This window comes from Mycteria americana, chromosome 15 (genome assembly GCF_035582795.1).
Source record: "Mycteria americana isolate JAX WOST 10 ecotype Jacksonville Zoo and Gardens chromosome 15, USCA_MyAme_1.0, whole genome shotgun sequence".
NCBI classification, from domain to species: domain Eukaryota; kingdom Metazoa; phylum Chordata; class Aves; order Ciconiiformes; family Ciconiidae; genus Mycteria; species Mycteria americana.
In genome coordinates, this window is record NC_134379.1 from 13,746,275 (window position 1) to 13,771,155 (window position 24,881).

A 24,881-nucleotide genomic window follows, 5' to 3' on the forward strand; every position below is an offset into this window, starting at 1 on the left:
GAACCATAGATTTTGCCGAGCGCGAATGTCTGTGCAGCAGCGAATGCAGTTCCAAGGGACAGTGAAAACCAGGTACAGCTTTCAGTGCTGGCAGCTATCGTGTGGGCGCAATCGCTGGACGTTTCAAATTTGGCAGCCAGGCACGGCTAGAGAGAGATACACATTGTTACCCCTTTCCGAACCAAAGCTTTTGCCGAGCGCGAATGTTTGTGCGGCAGCGAATGCAGTTCCAAGGGACAGTGAAAACCAGGTAGAGCTTTCAGTGCTGGCAGCTTTCGTGTGGGCGCAATCGCTGGACGTTTCGAATTTGGCAGCCAGGCTCTGTGCGAGTCACAAAGGCATTGTTGCATCATAACGATGCAAAGCATTTGCAGAGCGCGAATGTCTGTGCGGCAGCGAATGCAGTTCCAAGGGACAGTGAAAACCAGGTGGAGCTTTCAGTGCTGGCAGCTTTCGTGTGGGCGCAACCGCTGGACGTTTCAAATTTGGCAGCCGGGATCTGCTAGAGTCACAAAGGCATTGTTGCATCATAACCAACCAAAGTTTTTCCGAGTGCGAATGTCTGTGCGGCAGCGAATGCAGTTCCAAGGGACAGTAAAAACCAGGTACAGCTTTCAGTGCTGGCAGCTTTCGTGTGGGCGCAATCGCTGGATGTTTGGAATTTGGCATCCGGACTCTGCGAGAGACAGATACACAGTGTTGCCCCTTTCCGAACAAAAGCTTTTGCCGAGCGCGAATGTCTGTGCAGCAGTGAATGCAATTCCAAGGGACAGTGAAAAACAGATACAGCTTTCAGTGCTGGCAGCTTTCGTGTGGGTGCAATCGCTGGACGTTTCAAATTTGGCAGCCAGGCTCTGCGAGAGAGAGATACCCAGTGTTGCCCCTTTCCGAACCAAAGCTTTTGCCGAGCGCGAATGTCTGTGCGGCAGCGAATGCAGTTCCAAGGGACAGTGAAAACCAGGTACAGCTTTCAGTGCTGGCAGCTTTCGTGTGGGCGCAATCGCTGGACGTTTCGAATTTGTCATCCGGGCTCTGCGAGAGTCACATGCAGCGTTTTGCCCCTTTCCGAACCAAAGCTTTTGCAGAGCGCAAATGTCTGTGCAGCAGTGAATGCAGCTTCAAGGGACAGTGAAAAGCAGATACAGCTTTCAGTGCTGGCAGCTTTCGTGTGTGTGCAATCGCTGGACGTTTCAAATTTGGCAGCCGGGCTCTGCGAGGGTCAGAAAGAGCGTTTTGCCTCTTTCCGAACCAAAGCTTTTGCAGAGCGTGAATGTCTGTGCGGCAGCGAATGCAGTTCCAAGGGACAGTGAAAACCAGGTACAGCTTTCAGTGCTGGCAGCTTTCGTGTGGGCGCAATCGCTTGACGTTTCAAATTTTTCAGATGGGCTATGCAAGAGAGACATACACATTGTTGACCCTTTCCGAACCAAAGCTTTTGCCGAGCGTGAATGTCTGTGCGGCAGCGAATGCAGTTCCAAGGGACAGTGAAAACCAGGTGGAGCTTTCAGTGCTGGCAGCTTTCGTGTGGGCGCAATCGCTGGACGTTTCGAATTTGGCAGCCAGGCTCTGTGCGAGTCACAAAGGCATTGTTGCATCATAACCAAGCAAAGCTTTTGCAGAGCACGAATGTCTGTGCGGCAGCGAATGCAGTTCCAAGGGACAGTGAAAACCAGGTAGAGCTTTCAGTGCTGGCAGCTTTCGTGTGGGCGCAATCGCTGGACGTTTCCAATTTGGCAGCCGGGCTCTGTGCGAATCACAAAGGCATTGTAGCCCCTTTCCGAACCAAAGCTTTTGCAGAGCGCGAATGTCTGTGCGGCAGCGAATGCAGTTCCAAAGGACAGTGAAAACCAGGTACAGCTTCCAGTGCTGGCAGCTTTCGTGTGGGCGCAATCGCTGGACGTTTCAAATTTGGCAGCCAGGCTCTGCGAGAGACAGATACACAGTGTTGCCCCTTTCCCAACCAAAGCTTTTGCCGAGCGCGAATGTCTGTGCGGCAGCGAATGCAGTTCCAAGGGACAGTGAAAACCAGGTACAGCTTTCAGTGCTGGCAGCTTTCGTGTGGGCACAATCGCTGGACGTTTCAAATTTGGCATCCCGGCTCTGCGAGAGAGAGATACAGAGTGTTGCCCCTTTCCGAACCAAAGCTTTAGCAGAGCGCGAATGTCTGTGCGGCAGCGAATGCAGTTCCAAGGGACAGTGAAAACCAGGTACAGCTTTCAGTGCTGGCAGCATTCGTGTGGGCGCAATCGCTGGACGTTTCAAATTTGGCAGCCAGGATCTTGTAGAGTCACAAAGGAATTGTTGCATCATAACCAACCAAAGTTTTTCCGAGTGCGAATGTCTGTGCGGCAGCGAATGCAGTTCCAAGGGACAGTAAAAACCAGGTACAGCTTTCAGTGCTGGCAGCTTTCGTGTGGGCGCAATCGCTGGACGTTTCAAATTTGGCATCCGGACTCTGCGAGAGACAGATACACAGTGTTGCCCCTTTCCGAACCAAAGCTTTTGCCGAGCGCGAATGTCTGTGCGGCAGCGAATGCAGTTCCAAGGGACAGTGAAATCCAGGTACAGCTTTCAGTGCTGGCAGCTTTCGTGTGGGCGCAATCGCTGGACGTTTCGAATTTGTCATCCGGGCTCTGCGAGAGTCACATACAGCGTTTTGCCCCTTTCCGAACCAAAGCTTTTGCAGAGCGCAAATGTCTGTGCAGCAGTGAATGCAATTCCAAGGGACAGTGAAAAACAGATACAGCTTTCACTGCTGGCAGCTTTCGTGTGGGTGCAATCGCTGGACATTTCAAATTTGGCAGCCAAGCTCTGCGAGAGTCAGAAAGAGCGTTTTGCCCCTTTCCGAACCAAATCTTTTGCCGAGCGCGAACGTCTGTGCGGCAGTGAATGCAGTTCCAAGGGACAGTGAAAACCAGGTAGAGCTTTCACTGCTGGCAGCTTTTGTGTGGGCGCAATCGCTGGAGGTTTCAAATTTGGCAGCCAGGCTCTGCGAGAGAGAAATACCCAGTGTTGCCCCTTTCCGAACAAAAGCTTTTGCCGAGCGCGAATGTCTGTGCGGCAGCGAATGCAGTTCCAAGGGACAGTGAAAACCAGGTACAGCTTCCAGTGCTGGCAGCTTTCGTGTGGGCGCAATCGCTGGACGTTTGGAATTTGGCAGCCGGGTTCTGCGAGTGTCACATACAGCGTGTTGCCCCTTTCCGAACCATAGATTTTGCCGAGCGCGAATGTTTGTGCGGCAGCGAATGCAGTTCCAAGGGACAGTGAAAACCAGGTACAGCTTCCAGTGCTGGCAGCTTTCGTGTGGGCGCAATCGCTGGACGTTTCAAATTTGTCACATGGGCTCTGCAAGAGAGACATACACATTGTTGCCCCTTTCCGAACCAAAGCTTTTGCCGAGCGCGAATGTCTGTGCGGCAGCGAATGCAGTTCCAAGGGACAGTGAAAACCAGGTAGAGCTTTCAGTGCTGGCAGCTTTCGTGTGGGCGCAATCGGTGGACGTTTGGAATTTGGCAGCCGGGCTCTGCGAGGGTCAGATACAGAATGTTGCCCCTTTCCGAACCAAAGCTTTTGCAGAGCGCGAATGTCTGTGCGGCAGCGAATGCAGTTCCAAGGGACAGTGAAAACCAGGTGGAGCTTTCAGTGCTGGCAGCTTTCGTGTGGGCGCAATCGCTGGACGTTTCGAATTTGGCAGCCAGGCTCTTGTAGAGTCACAAAGGCATTGTTGCATCATAACCAAACAAAGTTTTTGCAGAGCGCGAATGTCTGTGCGGCAGCGAATGCAGTTCCAAGGGACAGTGAAAACCAGGTACAGCTTTCAGTGCTGGCAGCTTTCGTGTGGGCGCAATCGCTGGACGTTTGGAATTTGGCAGCCGGGCTCTGGGAGAGAGAGATACACAGTGTTGCCCCTTTCCGAACCAAAGCTTTTGCCGAGCGCGAATGTCTGTGCGGCAGCGAATGCAGTTCCAAGGGACAGTGAAAACCAGGTACAGCTTTCAGTGCTGGCTGCTTTCGTGTGGTCTCAATCGCTGGATGTTTCAAATTTGGCAGCCGGGCTCTCTGCGAATCTCAAAGGCATTGTTGCCCCTTTCCGAACCAAAGCTTTTGCAGAGCGCAAATAGCTGTGAGGCAGTGAATGCAGTTCCAAGGGACAGTGAAAACCAGGTACAGCTTTCAGTGCTGGCAGCTTTCGTGTGGGCGCAATCGCTGGATGTTTCGAATTTGTCATCCGGGCTCTGCAAGAGTCACATGCAGCGTTTTGCCCCTTTCCGAACGAAAGCTTTTGCAGAGCGCTAATGTCTGTGCAGCAGTGAATGCAGCTTCAAGGGACAGTGAAAACCAGGTACAGCTTTCAGTGCTGGCAGCTTTCGTGTGGGCACAATCGCTGGACGTTTCAAATTTGGCAGCCGGGCTCTGTGCGAATCACAAAGGCATTGTTGCCCCTTTCCGAACCAAAGCTTTTGCCGAGCGCGAATGTCTGTGCGGCAGCGAATGCAGTTCCAAGGGACAGTGAAAACCAGGTACAGCTTTCAGTGCTGGCAGCTTTCGCGTGGGCGCAATCGCTGGACGTTTGGAATTTGGCATCCGGACTCTGCGAGAGAGAGATACACAGTGTTGCCCCTTTCCGAACAAAAGCTTTTGCCGAGCGCGAATATCTGTGCGGCAGCGAATGCAGTTCCAAGGGACAGTGAAAACCAGGTACAGCTTCCAGTGCTGGCTGCTTTCGTGTGGGCGCAATCGCTGGATGTTTCAAATTTGGCAGCCGGGCTCTCTGCGAATCTCAAAGGCATTGTTGCCCCTTTCCGAACCAAAGCTTTTGCAGAGCGCAAATGTCTGTGCGTCACGGAATGCAATTCCAAGGGACAGTGAAAACCAGGTACAGCTTTCAGTGCTGGCAGCTTTCGTGTGGGCGCAATCGCTGGATGTTTCGAATTTGTCATCCGGGCTCTGCGAGAGTCACATGCAGCGTTTTGCCCCTTTCCGAACCAAAGCTTTTGCAGAGCGCTAATGTCTGTGCAGCAGTGAATGCAGCTTCAAGGGACAGTGAAAACCAGGTACAGCTTTCAGTGCTGGCAGCTTTCGTGTGGGCACAATCGCTGGACGTTTCAAATTTGGCAGCCGGGCTCTGTGCGAATCACAAAGGCATTGTTGCCCGTTTCCGAACCAAAGCTTTTGCCGAGCGCGAATGTCTGTGCGGCAGCGAATGCAGTTCCAAGGGACAGTGAAAACCAGGTACATCTTCCAGTGCTGGCAGCTTTCGTGTGGGCAAAATCGCTGGACGTTTCAAATTTGGCATCCCGGCTCTGCGAGAGAGAGATACACAGTGTTGCCCCTTTCCCAACCAAAGCTTTAGCAGAGCGCGAATGTCTGTGCGGCAGCGAATGCAGTTCCAAGGGACAGTGAAAACCAGGCACAGCTTTCAGTGCTGGCAGCTTTCGTGTGGGCACAATCGCTGGACGTTTCAAATTTGGCAGCCAGGCTCTGTGCGAGTCACAAAGGCATTGTTGCATCATAACCAAGCAAAGCTTTTGCAGAGCACGAATGTCTGTGCGGCAGCGAATGCAGTTCCAAGGGACAGTGAAAACCAGGTAGAGCTTTCAGTGCTGGCAGCTTTCGTGTGGGTGCAATCGCTGGACGTTTCAAATTTGGCAGCCGGGCTCTGTGCGAATCACAAAGGCATTGTAGCCCCTTTCCGAACCAAAGATTTTGCCGAGCGCGAACGTCTGTGCGGCAGCGAATGCAGTTCCAAGGGACAGTGAAAACCAGGTACAGCTTTCAGTGCTGGCAGCTTTCGTGTGGGCGCAATCGCTGGACGTTTCAAATTTGGCAGCCAGGCTCTGCGAGAGAGAGATACGCAGTGTTGCCCCTTTCCGAACAAAAGCTTTTGCCGAGCGCGAATGTCTGTGCGGCAGCGAATGCAGTTCCAAGGGACAGTGAAAACCAGGTACAGCTTTCAGTGCTGGCAGCTTTCGTGTGGGCGCAATCGCTGGACGTTTCGAATTTGGCAGCCGGTCTCTGTGAGTCACAGAGGCATTGTTGCATCATAACCAACCAAAGCTTTTGCTGAGCGCGAATGTCTGTGCGGCAGCGAATGCGGTTCCAAGGGACAGTGAAAACCAGGTACAGCTTTCAGTGCTGGCAGCTTTCTTGTGGGCGCAATCGCTGGACGTTTGGAATTTGGCAGCCGGGTTCTGCGAGTGTCACATACAGCGTGTTGCCCCTTTCCGAACCATAGATTTTTCCGAGCGCGAATGTCTGTGCGGCAGCGAATGCAGTTCCAAGGGACAGTGAAAACCAGGTACAGCTTTCAGTGCTGGCAGCTATCGTGTGGGCGCAATCACTGGACGTTTGGAATTTGCAGCCGGGCTCTGGGAGAGAGAGATACACAGTGTTGCCCCTTTCCGAACCAAAGCTTTTGCCAAGCGCGAATGTCTGTGCGGCAGCGAATGCAGTTCCAAGGGACAGTGAAAACCAGGTACAGCTTTCAGTGCTGGCAGCTTTCGCGTGGGCGCAATCGCTGGACGTTTGGAATTTGGCATCTGGACTCTGCGAGAGAGAGATACACAGTGTTGCCCCTTTCGAACCAAAGCTTTTGCCGAGCGCGAATATCTGTGCGGCAGCGAATGCAGTTCCAAGGGACAGTGAAAACCAGGTACAGCTTCCAGTGCTGGCAGCTTTCGTGTGGGCGCAATCGCTGGATGTTTCAAATTTGGCAGCCGGGCTCTCTGCGAATCTCAAAGGCATTGTTGCCCCTTTCCGAACCAAAGCTTTTGCAGAGCGCAAATGTCTGTGCGGCAGTGAATGCAGTTCCAAGGGACAGTGAAAACCAGGTACAGCTTCCAGTGCTGGCAGCTTTCGTGTGGGCGCAATCGCTGGACATTTCAAATTTGGCATCCCGGCTCTGCGAGAGAGAGATTCACAGTGTTGCCCCTTTCCCAACCAAAGCTTTGCCGAGCGCGAATGTCTGTGCGGCAGCGAATGCAGTTCCAAGGGACAGTGAAAACCAGGTACAGCTTTCAGTGCTGGCAGCTTTCGTGTGGGCGCAACCGCTGGACGTTTCAAATTTGGCAGCCGGGCTCTGCTAGAGTCACAAAGGCATTGTTGCATCATAACCAACCAAAGTTTTTCCGAGTGCGAATGTCTGTGCGGCAGCGAATGCAGTTCCAAGGGATAGTGAAAACCAGGTAGAGTTTTCAGTGCTGGCAGCTTTCATGTGGGCGCAATCGCTGGACGTTTGGAATTTGGCATCCGGACTCTGCGAGAGAGAGATACACAGTGTTGCCCCTTTCCGAACAAAAGCTTTTGCCGAGCGCGAATGTCTGTGCGGCAGCGAATGCAGTTCCAAGGGACAGTGAAAACCAGGTACAGCTTTCAGTGCTGGCAGCTTTCGTGTGGGCGCAATCGCTGGGCGTTTCGAATTTGGCAGCCGCTCTCTGTGAGTCACAGAGGCATTGTTGCATCATAACCAACCAAAGCTTTTGCTGAGCGCGAATGTCTGTGCGGCAGCGAATGCGGTTCCAAGGGACAGTGAAAACCAGGTACAGCTTTCAGTGCTGGCAGCTTTCTTGTGGGCGCAATCGCTGGACGTTTGGAATTTGGCAGCCAGGTTCTGCGAGTGTCACATACAGCGTGTTGCCCCTTTCCGAACCATAGATTTTGCCGAGCGCGAATGTCTGTGCGGCAGCGAATGCAGTTCCAAGGGACAGTGAAAACCAGGTACAGCTTTCAGTGCTGGCAGCTATCGTGTGGGCGCAATCACTGGACGTTTGGAATTTTGCAGCCGGGCTCTGGTAGAGCGAGATACACAGTGTTGCCCCTTTCCGAACCAAAGCTTTTGCCGAGCGCGAATGTCTGTGCGGCAGCGAATGCAGTTCCAAGGGACAGTGAAAACCAGGTAGAGCTTTCAGTGCTGGCAGCTTTCGTGTGGGCGCAATCGGTGGACGTTTGGAATTTGGCAGCCGGGCTCTGCGAGGGTCAGATACAGAATGTTGCCCCTTTCCGAACCAAAGCTTTTGCAGAGCGCGAATGTCTGTGCGGCAGCGAATGCAGTTCCAAGGGACAGTGAAAACCAGGTGGAGCTTTCAGTGCTGGCAGCTTTCGTGTGGGCGCAATCGCTGGACGTTTCGAATTTGGCAGCCAGGCTCTTGTAGAGTCACAAAGGCATTGTTGCATCATAACCAAACAAAGTTTTTGCAGAGCGCGAATGTCTGTGCGGCAGCGAATGCAGTTCCAAGGGACAGTGAAAACCAGGTACAGCTTTCAGTGCTGGCAGCTTTCGTGTGGGCGCAATCGCTGAACGTTTGGAATTTGGCAGCCGGGCTCTGGGAGAGAGAGATACACAGTGTTGCCCCTTTCCGAACCAAAGCTTTTGCCGAGCGCGAATGTCTGTGCGGCAGCGAATGCAGTTCCAAGGGACAGTGAAAACCAGGTACAGCTTTCAGTGCTGGCTGCTTTCGTGTGGTCGCAATCGCTGGATGTTTCAAATTTGGCAGCCGGGCTCTCTGCGAATCTCAAAGGCATTGTTGCCCCTTTCCGAACCAAAGCTTCTGCAGAGCGCAAATAGCTGTGAGGCAGTGAATGCAGTTCCAAGGGACAGTGAAAACCAGGTACAGCTTTCAGTGCTGGCAGCTTTCGTGTGGGCGCAATCGCTGGATGTTTCGAATTTGTCATCCGGGCTCTGCAAGAGTCACATGCAGCGTTTTGCCCCTTTCCGAACGAAAGCTTTTGCAGAGCGCTAATGTCTGTGCAGCAGTGAATGCAGCTTCAAGGGACAGTGAAAACCAGGTACAGCTTTCAGTGCTGGCAGCTTTCGTGTGGGCACAATCGCTGGACGTTTCAAATTTGGCAGCCGGGCTCTTTGCGAATCACAAAGGCATTGTTGCCCCTTTCCGAACCAAAGCTTTTGCCGAGCGCGAATGTCTGTGCGGCAGCGAATGCAGTTCCAAGGGACAGTGAAAACCAGGTACAGCTTTCAGTGCTGGCAGCTTTCGCGTGGGCGCAATCGCTGGACGTTTGGAATTTGGCATCCGGACTCTGCGAGAGAGAGATACACAGTGTTGCCCCTTTCCGAACAAAAGCTTTTGCCGAGCGCGAATATCTGTGCGGCAGCGAATGCAGTTCCAAGGGACAGTGAAAACCAGGTACAGCTTCCAGTGCTGGCTGCTTTCGTGTGGGCGCAATCGCTGGATGTTTCAAATTTGGCAGCCGGGCTCTCTGCGAATCTCAAAGGCATTGTTGCCCCTTTCCGAACCAAAGCTTTTGCAGAGCGCAAATGTCTGTGCGTCACGGAATGCAGTTCCAAGGGACAGTGAAAACCAGGTACAGCTTTCAGTGCTGGCAGCTTTCGTGTGGGCGCAATCGCTGGATGTTTCGAATTTGTCATCCGGGCTCTGCGAGAGTCACATGCAGCGTTTTGCCCCTTTCCGAACCAAAGCTTTTGCAGAGCGCTAATGTCTGTGCAGCAGTGAATGCAGCTTCAAGGGACAGTGAAAACCAGGTACAGCTTTCAGTGCTGGCAGCTTTCGTGTGGGCACAATCGCTGGACGTTTCAAATTTGGCAGCCGGGCTCTGTGCGAATCACAAAGGCATTGTTGCCCGTTTCCGAACCAAAGCTTTTGCCGAGCGCGAATGTCTGTGCGGCAGCGAATGCAGTTCCAAGGGACAGTGAAAACCAGGTACATCTTCCAGTGCTGGCAGCTTTCGTGTGGGCAAAATCGCTGGACGTTTCAAATTTGGCATCCCGGCTCTGCGAGAGAGAGATACACAGTGTTGCCCCTTTCCCAACCAAAGCTTTAGCAGAGCGCGAATGTCTGTGCGGCAGCGAATGCAGTTCCAAGGGACAGTGAAAACCAGGCACAGCTTTCAGTGCTGGCAGCTTTCGTGTGGGCACAATCGCTGGACGTTTCAAATTTGGCAGCCAGGCTCTGTGCGAGTCACAAAGGCATTGTTGCATCATAACCAAGCAAAGCTTTTGCAGAGCACGAATGTCTGTGCGGCAGCGAATGCAGTTCCAAGGGACAGTGAAAACCAGGTAGAGCTTTCAGTGCTGGCAGCTTTCGTGTGGGTGTAATCGCTGGACGTTTCAAATTTGGCAGCCGGGCTCTGTGCGAATCACAAAGGCATTGTAGCCCCTTTCCGAACCAAAGCTTTTGCCGAGCGCGAACGTCTGTGCGGCAGCGAATGCAGTTCCAAGGGACAGTGAAAACCAGGTACAGCTTTCAGTGCTGGCAGCTTTCGTGTGGGCGCAATCGCTGGACGTTTCAAATTTGGCAGCCAGGCTCTGCGAGAGAGAGATACGCAGTGTTGCCCCTTTCCGAACAAAAGCTTTTGCCGAGCGCGAATGTCTGTGCGGCAGCGAATGCAGTTCCAAGGGACAGTGAAAACCAGGTACAGCTTTCAGTGCTGGCAGCTTTCGTGTGGGCGCAATCGCTGGACGTTTCGAATTTGGCAGCCGGTCTCTGTGAGTCACAGAGGCATTGTTGCATCATAACCAACCAAAGCTTTTGCTGAGCGCGAATGTCTGTGCGGCAGCGAATGCGGTTCCAAGGGACAGTGAAAACCAGGTACAGCTTTCAGTGCTGGCAGCTTTCTTGTGGGCGCAATCGCTGGACGTTTGGAATTTGGCAGCCGGGTTCTGCGAGTGTCACATACAGCGTGTTGCCCCTTTCCGAACCATAGATTTTGCCGAGCGCGAATGTCTGTGCGGCAGCGAATGCAGTTCCAAGGGACAGTGAAAACCAGGTACAGCTTTCAGTGCTGGCAGCTATCGTGTGGGCGCAATCACTGGACGTTTGGAATTTTGCAGCCGGGCTCTGGGAGAGAGAGATACACAGTGTTGCCCCTTTCGAACCAAAGCTTTTGCCAAGCGCGAATGTCTGTGCGGCAGCGAATGCAGTTCCAAGGGACAGTGAAAACCAGGTACAGCTTTCAGTGCTGGCAGCTTTCGTGTGGGCGCAATCGCTGGACGTTTGGAATTTGGCAGCCGGGCTCTGGGAGAGAGAGATACACAGTGTTGCCCCTTTCCGAACCAAAGCTTTTGCCGAGCGCGAATGTCTGTGCGGCAGCGAATGCAGTTCCAAGGGACAGTGAAAACCAGGTACATCTTCCAGTGCTGGCAGCTTTCGTGTGGGCAAAATCGCTGGACGTTTCAAATTTGGCATCCCGGCTCTGCGAGAGAGAGATACACAGTGTTGCCCCTTTCCCAACCAAAGCTTTAGCAGAGCGCGAATGTCTGTGCGGCAGCGAATGCAGTTCGAAGGGACAGTGAAAACCAGGCACAGCTTTCAGTGCTGGCAGCTTTCGTGTGGGCACAATCGCTGGACGTTTCAAATTTGGCAGCCAGGCTCTGTGCGAGTCACAAAGGCATTGTTGCATCATAACCAAGCAAAGCTTTTGCAGAGCACGAATGTCTGTGCGGCAGCGAATGCAGTTCCAAGGGACAGTGAAAACCAGGTAGAGCTTTCAGTGCTGGCAGCTTTCGTGTGGGTGTAATCGCTGGACGTTTCAAATTTGGCAGCCGGGCTCTGTGCGAATCACAAAGGCATTGTAGCCCCTTTCCGAACCAAAGCTTTTGCCGAGCGCGAACGTCTGTGCGGCAGCGAATGCAGTTCCAAGGGACAGTGAAAACCAGGTATAGCTTTCAGTGCTGGCAGCTTTCGTGTGGGCGCAATCGCTGGACGTTTCAAATTTGGCAGCCAGGCTCTGCGAGAGAGAGATACGCAGTGTTGCCCCTTTCCGAACAAAAGCTTTTGCCGAGCGCGAATGTCTGTGCGGCAGCGAATGCAGTTCCAAGGGACAGTGAAAACCAGGTACAGCTTTCAGTGCTGGTAGCTTTCGTGTGGGCGCAATCGCTGGACGTTTCGAATTTGGCAGCCGGTCTCTGTGAGTCACAGAGGCATTGTTGCATCATAACCAACCAAAGCTTTTGCTGAGCGCGAATGTCTGTGCGGCAGCGAATGCGGTTCCAAGGGACAGTGAAAACCAGGTACAGCTTTCAGTGCTGGCAGCTTTCTTGTGGGCGCAATCGCTGGACGTTTGGAATTTGGCAGCCGGGTTCTGCGAGTGTCACATACAGCGTGTTGCCCCTTTCCGAACCATAGATTTTGCCGAGCGCGAATGTCTGTGCGGCAGCGAATGCAGTTCCAAGGGACAGTGAAAACCAGGTACAGCTTTCAGTGCTGGCAGCTATCGTGTGGGCGCAATCACTGGACGTTTGGAATTTTGCAGCCGGGCTCTGGGAGAGAGAGATACACAGTGTTGCCCCTTTCGAACCAAAGCTTTTGCCAAGCGCGAATGTCTGTGCGGCAGCGAATGCAGTTCCAAGGGACAGTGAAAACCAGGTACAGCTTTCAGTGCTGGCAGCTTTCGTGTGGGCGCAATCGCTGGACGTTTGGAATTTGGCAGCCGGGCTCTGGGAGAGAGAGATACACAGTGTTGCCCCTTTCCCAACCAAAGCTTTTGCCGAGCGCGAATGTCTGTGCGGCAGCGAATGCAGTTCCAAGGGACAGTGAAAACCAGGTACAGCTTTCAGTGCTGGCTGCTTTCGTGTGGTCGCAATCGCTGGATGTTTCAAATTTGGCAGCCGGGCTCTCTGCGAATCTCAAAGGCATTGTTGCCCCTTTCCGAACCAAAGCTTTTGCAGAGCGCAAATAGCTGTGAGGCAGTGAATGCAGTTCCAAGGGACAGTGAAAACCAGGTACAGCTTTCAGTGCTGGCAGCTTTCGTGTGGGCGCAATCGCTGGATGTTTCGAATTTGTCATCCGGGCTCTGCAAGAGTCACATGCAGCGTTTTGCCCCTTTCCGAACGAAAGCTTTTGCAGAGCGCTAATGTCTGTGCAGCAGTGAATGCAGCTTCAAGGGACAGTGAAAACCAGGTACAGCTTTCAGTGCTGGCAGCTTTCGTGTGGGCACAATCGCTGGACGTTTCAAATTTGGCAGCCGGGCTCTGTGCGAATCACAAAGGCATTGTTGCCCCTTTCCGAACCAAAGCTTTTGCCGAGCGCGAATGTCTGTGCGGCAGCGAATGCATTTCCAAGGGACAGTGAAAACCAGGTACAGCTTTCAGTGCTGGCAGCTTTCGCGTGGGCGCAATCGCTGGACGTTTGGAATTTGGCATCCGGACTCTGCGAGAGAGAGATACACAGTGTTGCCCCTTTCCGAACAAAAGCTTTTGCCGAGCGCGAATATCTGTGCGGCAGCGAATGCAGTTCCAAGGGACAGTGAAAACCAGGTACAGCTTCCAGTGCTGGCTGCTTTCGTGTGGGCGCAATCGCTGGATGTTTCAAATTTGGCAGCCGGGCTCTCTGCGAATCTCAAAGGCATTGTTGCCCCTTTCCGAACCAAAGCTTTTGCAGAGCGCAAATGTCTGTGCGTCACGGAATGCAGTTCCAAGGGACAGTGAAAACCAGGTACAGCTTTCAGTGCTGGCAGCTTTCGTGTGGGCGCAATCGCTGGATGTTTCGAATTTGTCATCCGGGCTCTGCGAGAGTCACATGCAGCGTTTTGCCCCTTTCCGAACCAAAGCTTTTGCAGAGCGCTAATGTCTGTGCAGCAGTGAATGCAGCTTCAAGGGACAGTGAAAACCAGGTACAGCTTTCAGTGCTGGCAGCTTTCGTGTGGGCACAATCGCTGGACGTTTCAAATTTGGCAGCCGGGCTCTGTGCGAATCACAAAGGCATTGTTGCCCGTTTCCGAACCAAAGCTTTTGCCGAGCGCGAATGTCTGTGCGGCAGCGAATGCAGTTCCAAGGGACAGTGAAAACCAGGTACATCTTCCAGTGCTGGCAGCTTTCGTGTGGGCAAAATCGCTGGACGTTTCAAATTTGGCATCCCGGCTCTGCGAGAGAGAGATACACAGTGTTGCCCCTTTCCCAACCAAAGCTTTAGCAGAGCGCGAATGTCTGTGCGGCAGCGAATGCAGTTCCAAGGGACAGTGAAAACCAGGCACAGCTTTCAGTGCTGGCAGCTTTCGTGTGGGCACAATCGCTGGACGTTTCAAATTTGGCAGCCAGGCTCTGTGCGAGTCACAAAGGCATTGTTGCATCATAACCAAGCAAAGCTTTTGCAGAGCACGAATGTCTGTGCGGCAGCGAATGCAGTTCCAAGGGACAGTGAAAACCAGGTAGAGCTTTCAGTGCTGGCAGCTTTCGTGTGGGTGCAATCGCTGGACGTTTCAAATTTGGCAGCCGGGCTCTGTGCGAATCACAAAGGCATTGTAGCCCCTTTCCGAACCAAAGCTTTTGCCGAGCGCGAACGTCTGTGCGGCAGCGAATGCAGTTCCAAGGGACAGTGAAAACCAGGTACAGCTTTCAGTGCTGGCAGCTTTCGTGTGGGCGCAATCGCTGGACGTTTCAAATTTGGCAGCCAGGCTCTGCGAGAGAGAGATACGCAGTGTTGCCCCTTTCCGAACAAAAGCTTTTGCCGAGCGCGAATGTCTGTGCGGCAGCGAATGCAGTTCCAAGGGACAGTGAAAACCAGGTACAGCTTTCAGTGCTGGCAGCTTTCGTGTGGGCGCAATCGCTGGACGTTTCGAATTTGGCAGCCGGTCTCTGTGAGTCACAGAGGCATTGTTGCATCATAACCAACCAAAGCTTTTGCTGAGCGCGAATGTCTGTGCGGCAGCGAATGCGGTTCCAAGGGACAGTGAAAACCAGGTACAGCTTTCAGTGCTGGCAGCTTTCTTGTGGGCGCAATCGCTGGACGTTTGGAATTTGGCAGCCGGGTTCTGCGAGTGTCACATACAGCGTGTTGCCCCTTTCCGAACCATAGATTTTGCCGAGCGCGAATGTCTGTGCGGCAGCGAATGCAGTTCCAAGGGACAGTGAAAACCAGGTACAGCTTTCAGTGCTGGCAGCTATCGTGTGGGCGCAATCACTGGACGTTTGGAATTTTGCAGCCGGGCTCTGGGAGAGAGAGATACACAGTGTTGCCCCTTTCCGAACCAAAGCTTTTGCCAAGCGCGAATGTCTGTGCGGCAGCGAATGCAGTTCCAAGGGACAGTGAAAACCAGGTACAGCTTTCAGTGCTGGCAGCTTTCGCGTGGGCGCAATCGCTGGACGTTTGGAATTTGGCATCTGGACTCTGCGAGAGAGAGATACACAGTGTTGCCCCTTTCCGAACCAAAGCTTTTGCCGAGCGCGAATATCTGTGCGGCAGCGAATGCAGTTCCAAGGGACAGTGAAAACCAGGTACAGCTTCCAGTGCTGGCAGCTTTCGTGTGGGCGCAATCGCTGGATGTTTCAAATTTGGCAGCCGGGCTCTCTGCGAATCTCAAAGGCATTGTTGCCCCTTTCCGAACCAAAGCTTTTGCAGAGCGCAAATGTCTGTGCGGCAGTGAATGCAGTTCCAAGGGACAGTGAAAACCAGGTACAGCTTCCAGTGCTGGCAGCTTTCGTGTGGGCGCAATCGCTGGACATTTCAAATTTGGCAGCCAGGCTCTGCGAGAGAGATACCCAGTGTTGCCCCTTTCCGAACAAAAGCTTTTGCCGAGCGCGAATGTCTGTGCGGCAGCGAATGCAGTTCCAAGGGACAGTGAAAACCAGGTACATCTTCCAGTGCTGGCAGCTTTCGTGTGGGCAAAATCGCTGGACGTTTCAAATTTGGCATCCCGGCTCTGCGAGAGGGAGATACACAGTGTTGCCCCTTTCCCAACCAAAGCTTTAGCAGAGCGCGAATGTCTGTGCGGCAGCGAATGCAGTTCCAAGGGACAGTGAAAACCAGGCACAGCTTTCAGTGCTGGCAGCTTTCGTGTGGGCACAATCGCTGGACGTTTCAAATTTGGCAGCCAGGCTCTGTGCGAGTCACAAAGGCATTGTTGCATCATAACCAAGCAAAGCTTTTGCAGAGCACGAATGTCTGTGCGGCAGCGAATGCAGTTCCAAGGGACAGTGAAAACCAGGTAGAGCTTTCAGTGCTGGCAGCTTTCGTGTGGGTGTAATCGCTGGACGTTTCAAATTTGGCAGCCGGGCTCTGTGCGAATCACAAAGGCATTGTAGCCCCTTTCCGAACCAAAGCTTTTGCCGAGCGCGAACGTCTGTGCGGCAGCGAATGCAGTTCCAAGGGACAGTGAAAACCAGGTACAGCTTTCAGTGCTGGCAGCTTTCGTGTGGGCGCAATCGCTGGACGTTTCAAATTTGGCAGCCAGGCTCTGCGAGAGAGAGATACGCAGTGTTGCCCCTTTCCGAACAAAAGCTTTTGCCGAGCGCGAATGTCTGTGCGGCAGCGAATGCAGTTCCAAGGGACAGTGAAAACCAGGTACAGCTTTCAGTGCTGGCAGCTTTCGTGTGGGCGCAATCGCTGGACGTTTCGAATTTGGCAGCCGGTCTCTGTGAGTCACAGAGGCATTGTTGCATCATAACCAACCAAAGCTTTTGCTGAGCGCGAATGTCTGTGCGGCAGCGAATGCGGTTCCAAGGGACAGTGAAAACCAGGTACAGCTTTCAGTGCTGGCAGCTTTCTTGTGGGCGCAATCGCTGGACGTTTGGAATTTGGCAGCCGGGTTCTGCGAGTGTCACATACAGCGTGTTGCCCCTTTCCGAACCATAGATTTTGCCGAGCGCGAATGTCTGTGCGGCAGCGAATGCAGTTCCAAGGGACAGTGAAAACCAGGTACAGCTTTCAGTGCTGGCAGCTATCGTGTGGGCGCAATCACTGGACGTTTGGAATTTTGCAGCCGGGCTCTGGGAGAGAGAGATACACAGTGTTGCCCCTTTCCGAACCAAAGCTTTTGCCAAGCGCGAATGTCTGTGCGGCAGCGAATGCAGTTCCAAGGGACAGTAAAAACCAGGTACAGCTTTCAGTGCTGGCAGCTTTCGTGTGGGCGCAATCGCTGGACGTTTGGAATTTGGCAGCCGGGCTCTGGGAGAGAGAGATACACAGTGTTGCCCCTTTCCGAACCAAAGCTTTTGCCGAGCGCGAATGTCTGTGCGGCAGCGAATGCAGTTCCAAGGGACAGTGAAAACCAGGTACAGCTTTCAGTGCTGGCTGCTTTCGTGTGGTCGCAATCGCTGGATGTTTCAAATTTGGCAGCCGGGCTCTCTGCGAATCTCAAAGGCATTGTTGCCCCTTTCCGAACCAAAGCTTTTGCAGAGCGCAAATAGCTGTGAGGCAGTGAATGCAGTTCCAAGGGACAGTGAAAACCAGGTACAGCTTTCAGTGCTGGCAGCTTTCGTGTGGGCGCAATCGCTGGATGTTTCGAATTTGTCATCCGGGCTCTGCAAGAGTCACATGCAGCGTTTTGCCCCTTTCCGAACGAAAGCTTTTGCAGAGCGCTAATGTCTGTGCAGCAGTGAATGCAGCTTCAAGGGACAGTGAAAACCAGGTACAGCTTTCAGTGCTGGCAGCTTTCGTGTGGGCACAATCGCTGGACGTTTCAAATTTGGCAGCCGGGCTCTGTGCGAATCACAAAGGCATTGTTGCCCCTTTCCGAACCAAAGCTTTTGCCGAGCGCGAACGTCTGTGCGGCAGCGAATGCAGTTCCAAGGGACAGTGAAAACCAGGTACAGCTTTCAGTGCTGGCAGCTTTCGTGTGGGCGCAATCGCTGGACGTTTCAAATTTGGCAGCCAGGCTCTGCGAGAGAGAGATACGCAGTGTTGCCCCTTTCCGAACAAAAGCTTTTGCCGAGCGCGAATGTCTGTGCGGCAGCGAATGCAGTTCCAAGGGACAGTGAAAACCAGGTACAGCTTTCAGTGCTGGCAGCTTTCGTGTGGGCGCAATCGCTGGACGTTTCGAATTTGGCAGCCGGTCTCTGTGAGTCACAGAGGCATTGTTGCATCATAACCAACCAAAGCTTTTGCTGAGCGCGAATGTCTGTGCGGCAGCGAATGCGGTTCCAAGGGACAGTGAAAACCAGGTACAGCTTTCAGTGCTGGCAGCTTTCTTGTGGGCGCAATCGCTGGACGTTTGGAATTTGGCAGCCGGGTTCTGCGAGTGTCACATACAGCGTGTTGCCCCTTTCCGAACCATAGATTTTGCCGAGCGCGAATGTCTGTGCGGCAGCGAATGCAGTTCCAAGGGACAGTGAAAACCAGGTACAGCTTTCAGTGCTGGCAGCTATCGTGTGGGCGCAATCACTGGACGTTTGGAATTTTGCAGCCGGGCTCTGGGAGAGAGAGATACACAGTGTTGCCCCTTTCCGAACCAAAGCTTTTGCCAAGCGCGAATGTCTGTGCGGCAGCGAATGCAGTTCCAAGGGACAGTGAAAACCAGGTACAGCTTTCAGTGCTGGCAGCTTTCGCGTGGGCGCAATCGCTGGACGTTTGGAATTTGGCATCTGGACTCTGCGAGAGAGAGATACACAGTGTTGCCCCTTTCCGAACCAAAGCTTTTGCCGAGCGCGAATATCTGTGCGGCAGCGAATGCAGTTCCAAGGGACAGTGAAAACCAGGTACAGCTTCCAGTGCTGGCAGCTTTCGTGTGGGCGCAATCGCTGGATGTTTCAAATTTGGCAGCCGGGCTCTCTGCGAATCTCAAAGGCATTGTTGCCCCTTTCCGAACCAAAGCTTTTGCAGAGCGCAAATGTCTGTGCGGCAGTGAATGCAGTTCCAAGGGACAGTGAAAACCAGGTACAGCTTCCAGTGCTGGCAGCTTTCGTGTGGGCGCAATCGCTGGACATTTCAAATTTGGCAGCCAGGCTCTGCGAGAGAGATACCCAGTGTTGCCCCTTTCCGAACAAAAGCTTTTGCCGAGCGCGAATGTCTGTGCGGCAGCGAATGCAGTTCCAAGGGACAGTGAAGACCAGGTACAGCTTCCAGTGCTGGCAGCTTTCGTGTGGGCACAATCGCTGGACGTTTCAAATTTGGCATCCCGGCTCTGCGAGAGAGAGATACACAGTGTTGCCCCTTTCCCAACCAAAGCTTTGCCGAGCGCGAATGTCTGTGCGGCAGCGAATGCAGTTCCAAGGGACAGTGAAAACCAGGTACAGCTTTCAGTGCTGGCAGCTTTCGTGTTGGCGCAATCGCTGGGCGTTTCGAATTTGGCAGCCGGTCTCTGTGAGTCACAGAGGCATTGTTGCATCATAACCAACCAAAGCTTTTGCTGAGCGCGAATGTCTGTGCGGCAGCGAATGCGGTTCCAAGGGACAGTGAAAACCAGGTACAGCTTTCAGTGCTGGCAGCTTTCTTGTGGGCGCAATCGCTGGACGTTTGGAATTTGGCAGCCAGGTTCTGCGAGTGTCACATACAGCGTGTTGCCCCTTTCCGAACCATAGATTTTGCCGAGCGCGAATGTCTGTGCGGCAGCGAATGCAGTTCCAAGGGACAGTGAAAACCAGGTACAGCTTTCAGTGCTGGCAGCTATCGTGTGGGCGCAATCACTGGACGTTTGGAATTTTGCAGCCGGGCTCTGGTAGAGCGAGATACACAGTGTTGCCCCTTTCCGAACCAAAGCTTTTGCCGAGCGCGAATGTCTGTGCGGCAGCGAATGCAGTTCCAAGGGACAGTGAAAACCAGGTACAGCTTTCAGTGCTGGCAGCTTGCGCGTGGGCGCAATCGCTGGACGTTTGGAATTTGGCATCTGGACTCTGCGAGAGAGAGATACACAGTGTTGCCCCTTTCCGAACCAAAGCTTTTGCCGAGCGCGAATGTCTGTGCGGCAGCGAATGCAGTTCCAAGGGACAGTGAAAACCAGGTACAGCTTCCAGTGCTGGCAGCTTTCGTGTGGGCGCAATCGCTGGATGTTTCAAATTTGGCAGCCGGGCTCTCTGCGAATCTCAAAGGCATTGTTGCCCCTTTCCGAACCAAAGCTTTTGCAGAGCGCAAATGTCTGTGCGGCAGTGAATGCAGTTCCAAGGGACAGTGAAAACCAGGTACAGCTTCCAGTGCTGGCAGCTTTCGTGTGGGCGCAATCGCTGGACATTTCAAATTTGGCAGCCAGGCTCTGCGAGAGAGATACCCAGTGTTGCCCCTTTCCGAACAAAAGCTTTTGCCGAGCGCGAATGTCTGTGCGGCAGCGAATGCAGTTCCAAGGGACAGTGAAGACCAGGTACAGCTTCCAGTGCTGGCAGCTTTCGTGTGGGCACAATCGCTGGACGTTTCAAATTTGGCATCTCGGCTCTGCGAGAGAGAGATACACAGTGTTGCCCCTTTCCCAACCAAAGCTTTGCCGAGCGCGAATGTCTGTGCGGCAGCGAATGCAGTTCCAAGGGACAGTGAAAACCAGGTACAGCTTTCAGTGCTGGCAGCTTTCGTGTGGGCGCAACCGCTGGACGTTTCAAATTTGGCAGCCGGGCTCTGCTAGAGTCACAAAGGCATTGTTGCATCATAACCAACCAAAGTTTTTCCGAGTGCGAATGTCTGTGCGGCAGCGAATGCAGTTCCAAGGGACAGTGAAAACCAGGTACAGCTTTCAGTGCTGGCAGCTATCGTGTGGGCGCAATCACTGGACGTTTGGAATTTTGCAGCCGGGCTCTGGTAGAGCGAGATACACAGTGTTGCCCCTTTCCGAACCAAAGCTTTTGCCGAGCGCGAATGTCTGTGCAGCAGCGAATGCAGTTCCAAGGGACAGTGAAAACCAGGTACAGCTTTCAGTGCTGGCAGCTTGCGCGTGGGCGCAATCGCTGGACGTTTGGAATTTGGCATCTGGACTCTGCGAGAGAGAGATACACAGTGTTGCCCCTTTCCGAACCAAAGCTTTTGCCGAGCGCGAATATCTGTGCGGCAGCGAATGCAGTTCCAAGGGACAGTGAAAACCAGGTACAGCTTCCAGTGCTGGCAGCTTTCGTGTGGGCGCAATCGCTGGATGTTTCAAATTTGGCAGCCGGGCTCTCTGCGAATCTCAAAGGCATTGTTGCCCCTTTCCGAACCAAAGCTTTTGCAGAGCGCAAATGTCTGTGCGGCAGTGAATGCAGTTCCAAGGGACAGTGAAAACCAGGTACAGCTTCCAGTGCTGGCAGCTTTCGTGTGGGCGCAATCGCTGGACATTTCAAATTTGGCAGCCAGGCTCTGCGAGAGAGATACCCAGTGTTGCCCCTTTCCGAACAAAAGCTTTTGCCGAGCGCGAATGTCTGTGCGGCAGCGAATGCAGTTCCAAGGGACAGTGAAAACCAGGTACAGCTTTCAGTGCTGGCAGCTTTCGTGTGGGCACAATCGCTGGACGTTTCAAATTTGGCATCCCGGCTCTGCGAGAGAGAGATACACAGTGTTGCCCCTTTCCCAACCAAAGCTTTAGCAGAGCGCGAATGTCTGTGCGGCAGCGAATGCAGTTCCAAGGGACAGTGAAAACCAGGTACAGCTTTCAGTGCTGGCAGCTTTCATGTGGGCACAATCGCTGGACGTTTCGAATTTGGCAGCCAGGCTCTGTGCGAGTCACAAAGGCATTGTTGCATCATAACCAAGCAAAGCGTTTGCAGAGCACGAATGTCTGTGCGGCAGCGAATGCAGTTCCAAGGGACAGTGAAAACCAGGTACAGCTTTCAGTGCTGGCAGCTTTCGTGTGGGCGCAACCGCTGGACGTTTCAAATTTGGCAGCCGGGCTCTGCTAGAGTCACAAAGGCATTGTTGCATCATAACCAACCAAAGTTTTTCCGAGTGCGAATGTCTGTGCGGCAGCGAATGCAGTTCCAAGGGATAGTGAAAACCAGGTAGAGTTTTCAGTGCTGGCAGCTTTCATGTGGGCGCAATCGCTGGACGTTTGGAATTTGGCATCCGGACTCTGCGAGAGAGAGATACACAGTGTTGCCCCTTTCCGAACAAAAGCTTTTGCCGAGCGCGAATGTCTGTGCGGCAGCGAATGCAGTTCCAAGGGACAGTGAAAACCAGGTACAGCTTTCAGTGCTGGCAGCTTTCGTGTGGGCGCAATCGCTGGGCGTTTCGAATTTGGCAGCCAGGCTCTGCGAGAGAGAGATACGCAGTGTTGCCCCTTTCCGAACAAAAGCTTTTGCCGAGCGCGAATGTCTGTGCGGCAGCGAATGCAGTTCCAAGGGACAGTGAAAACCAGGTACAGCTTTCAGTGCTGGCAGCTTTCGTGTGGGCGCAATCGCTGGACGTTTCGAATTTGGCAGCCGGTCTCTGTGAGTCACAGAGGCATTGTTGCATCATAACCAACCAAAGCTTTTGCTGAGCGCGAATGTCTGTGCGGCAGCGAATGCGGTTCCAAGGGACAGTGAAAACCAGGTACAGCTTTCAGTGCTGGCAGCTTTCTTGTGGGCGCAATCGCTGGACGTTTGGAATTTGGCAGCCGGGTTCTGCGAGTGTCACATACAGCGTGTTGCCCCTTTCCGAACCATAGATTTTGCCGAGCGCGAATGTCTGTGCGGCAGCGAATGCAGTTCCAAGGGACAGTGAAAACCAGGTACAGCTTTCAGTGCTGGCAGCTATCGTGTGGCCGCAATCACTGGACGTTTGGAATTTTGCAGCCGGGCTCTGGGAGAGAGAGATACACAGTGTTGCCCCTTTCCGAACCAAAGCTTTTGCCAAGCGCGAATGTCTGTGCGGCAGCGAATGCAGTTCCAAGGGACAGTGAAAACCAGGTACAGCTTTCAGTGCTGGCAGCTTTCGCGTGGGCGCAATCGCTGGACGTTTGGAATTTGGCATCTGGACTCTGCGAGAGAGAGATACACAGTGTTGCCCCTTTCCGAACCAAAGCTTTTGCCGAGCGCGAATATCTGTGCGGCAGCGAATGCAGTTCCAAGGGACAGTGAAAACCAGGTACAGCTTCCAGTGCTGGCAGCTTTCGTGTGGGCGCAATCGCTGGATGTTTCAAATTTGGCAGCCGGGCTCTCTGCGAATCTCAAAGGCATTGTTGCCCCTTTCCGAACCAAAGCTTTTGCAGAGCGCAAATGTCTGTGCGGCAGTGAATGCAGTTCCAAGGGACAGTGAAAACCAGGTACAGCTTCCAGTGCTGGCAGCTTTCGTGTGGGCGCAATCGCTGGACATTTCAAATTTGGCAGCCAGGCTCTGCGAGAGAGATACCCAGTGTTGCCCCTTTCCGAACAAAAGCTTTTGCCGAGCGCGAATGTCTGTGCGGCAGCGAATGCAGTTCCAAGGGACAGTGAAGACCAGGTACAGCTTCCAGTGCTGGCAGCTTTCGTGTGGGCACAATCGCTGGACGTTTCAAATTTGGCATCCCGGCTCTGCGAGAGAGAGATACACAGTGTTGCCCCTTTCCCAACCAAAGCTTTGCCGAGCGCGAATGTCTGTGCGGCAGCGAATGCAGTTCCAAGGGACAGTGAAAACCAGGTACAGCTTTCAGTGCTGGCAGCTTTCGTGTTGGCGCAATCGCTGGGCGTTTCGAATTTGGCAGCCGGTCTCTGTGAGTCACAGAGGCATTGTTGCATCATAACCAACCAAAGCTTTTGCTGAGCGCGAATGTCTGTGCGGCAGCGAATGCGGTTCCAAGGGACAGTGAAAACCAGGTACAGCTTTCAGTGCTGGCAGCTTTCTTGTGGGCGCAATCGCTGGACGTTTGGAATTTGGCAGCCAGGTTCTGCGAGTGTCACATACAGCGTGTTGCCCCTTTCCGAACCATAGATTTTGCCGAGCGCGAATGTCTGTGCGGCAGCGAATGCAGTTCCAAGGGACAGTGAAAACCAGGTACAGCTTTCAGTGCTGGCAGCTATCGTGTGGGCGCAATCACTGGACGTTTGGAATTTTGCAGCCGGGCTCTGGTAGAGCGAGATACACAGTGTTGCCCCTTTCCGAACCAAAGCTTTTGCCGAGCGCGAATGTCTGTGCGGCAGCGAATGCAGTTCCAAGGGACAGTGAAAACCAGGTACAGCTTTCAGTGCTGGCAGCTTGCGCGTGGGCGCAATCGCTGGACGTTTGGAATTTGGCATCTGGACTCTGCGAGAGAGAGATACACAGTGTTGCCCCTTTCCGAACCAAAGCTTTTGCCGAGCGCGAATGTCTGTGCGGCAGCGAATGCAGTTCCAAGGGACAGTGAAAACCAGGTACAGCTTCCAGTGCTGGCAGCTTTCGTGTGGGCGCAATCGCTGGATGTTTCAAATTTGGCAGCCGGGCTCTCTGCGAATCTCAAAGGCATTGTTGCCCCTTTCCGAACCAAAGCTTTTGCAGAGCGCAAATGTCTGTGCGGCAGCGAATGCAGTTCCAAGGGACAGTGAAGACCAGGTACAGCTTCCAGTGCTGGCAGCTTTCGTGTGGGCGCAATCGCTGGACATTTCAAATTTGGCAGCCAGGCTCTGCGAGAGAGATACCCAGTGTTGCCCCTTTCCGAACAAAAGCTTTTGCCGAGCGCGAATGTCTGTGCGGCAGCGAATGCAGTTCCAAGGGACAGTGAAGACCAGGTACAGCTTCCAGTGCTGGCAGCTTTCGTGTGGGCACAATCGCTGGACGTTTCAAATTTGGCATCTCGGCTCTGCGAGAGAGAGATACACAGTGTTGCCCCTTTCCCAACCAAAGCTTTGCCGAGCGCGAATGTCTGTGCGGCAGCGAATGCAGTTCCAAGGGACAGTGAAAACCAGGTACAGCTTTCAGTGCTGGCAGCTTTCGTGTGGGCGCAACCGCTGGACGTTTCAAATTTGGCAGCCGGGCTCTGCTAGAGTCACAAAGGCATTGTTGCATCATAACCAACCAAAGTTTTTCCGAGTGCGAATGTCTGTGCGGCAGCGAATGCAGTTCCAAGGGACAGTGAAAACCAGGTACAGCTTTCAGTGCTGGCAGCTATCGTGTGGGCGCAATCACTGGACGTTTGGAATTTTGCAGCCGGGCTCTGGTAGAGCGAGATACACAGTGTTGCCCCTTTCCGAACCAAAGCTTTTGCCGAGCGCGAATGTCTGTGCAGCAGCGAATGCAGTTCCAAGGGACAGTGAAAACCAGGTACAGCTTTCAGTGCTGGCAGCTTGCGCGTGGGCGCAATCGCTGGACGTTTGGAATTTGGCATCTGGACTCTGCGAGAGAGAGATACACAGTGTTGCCCCTTTCCGAACCAAA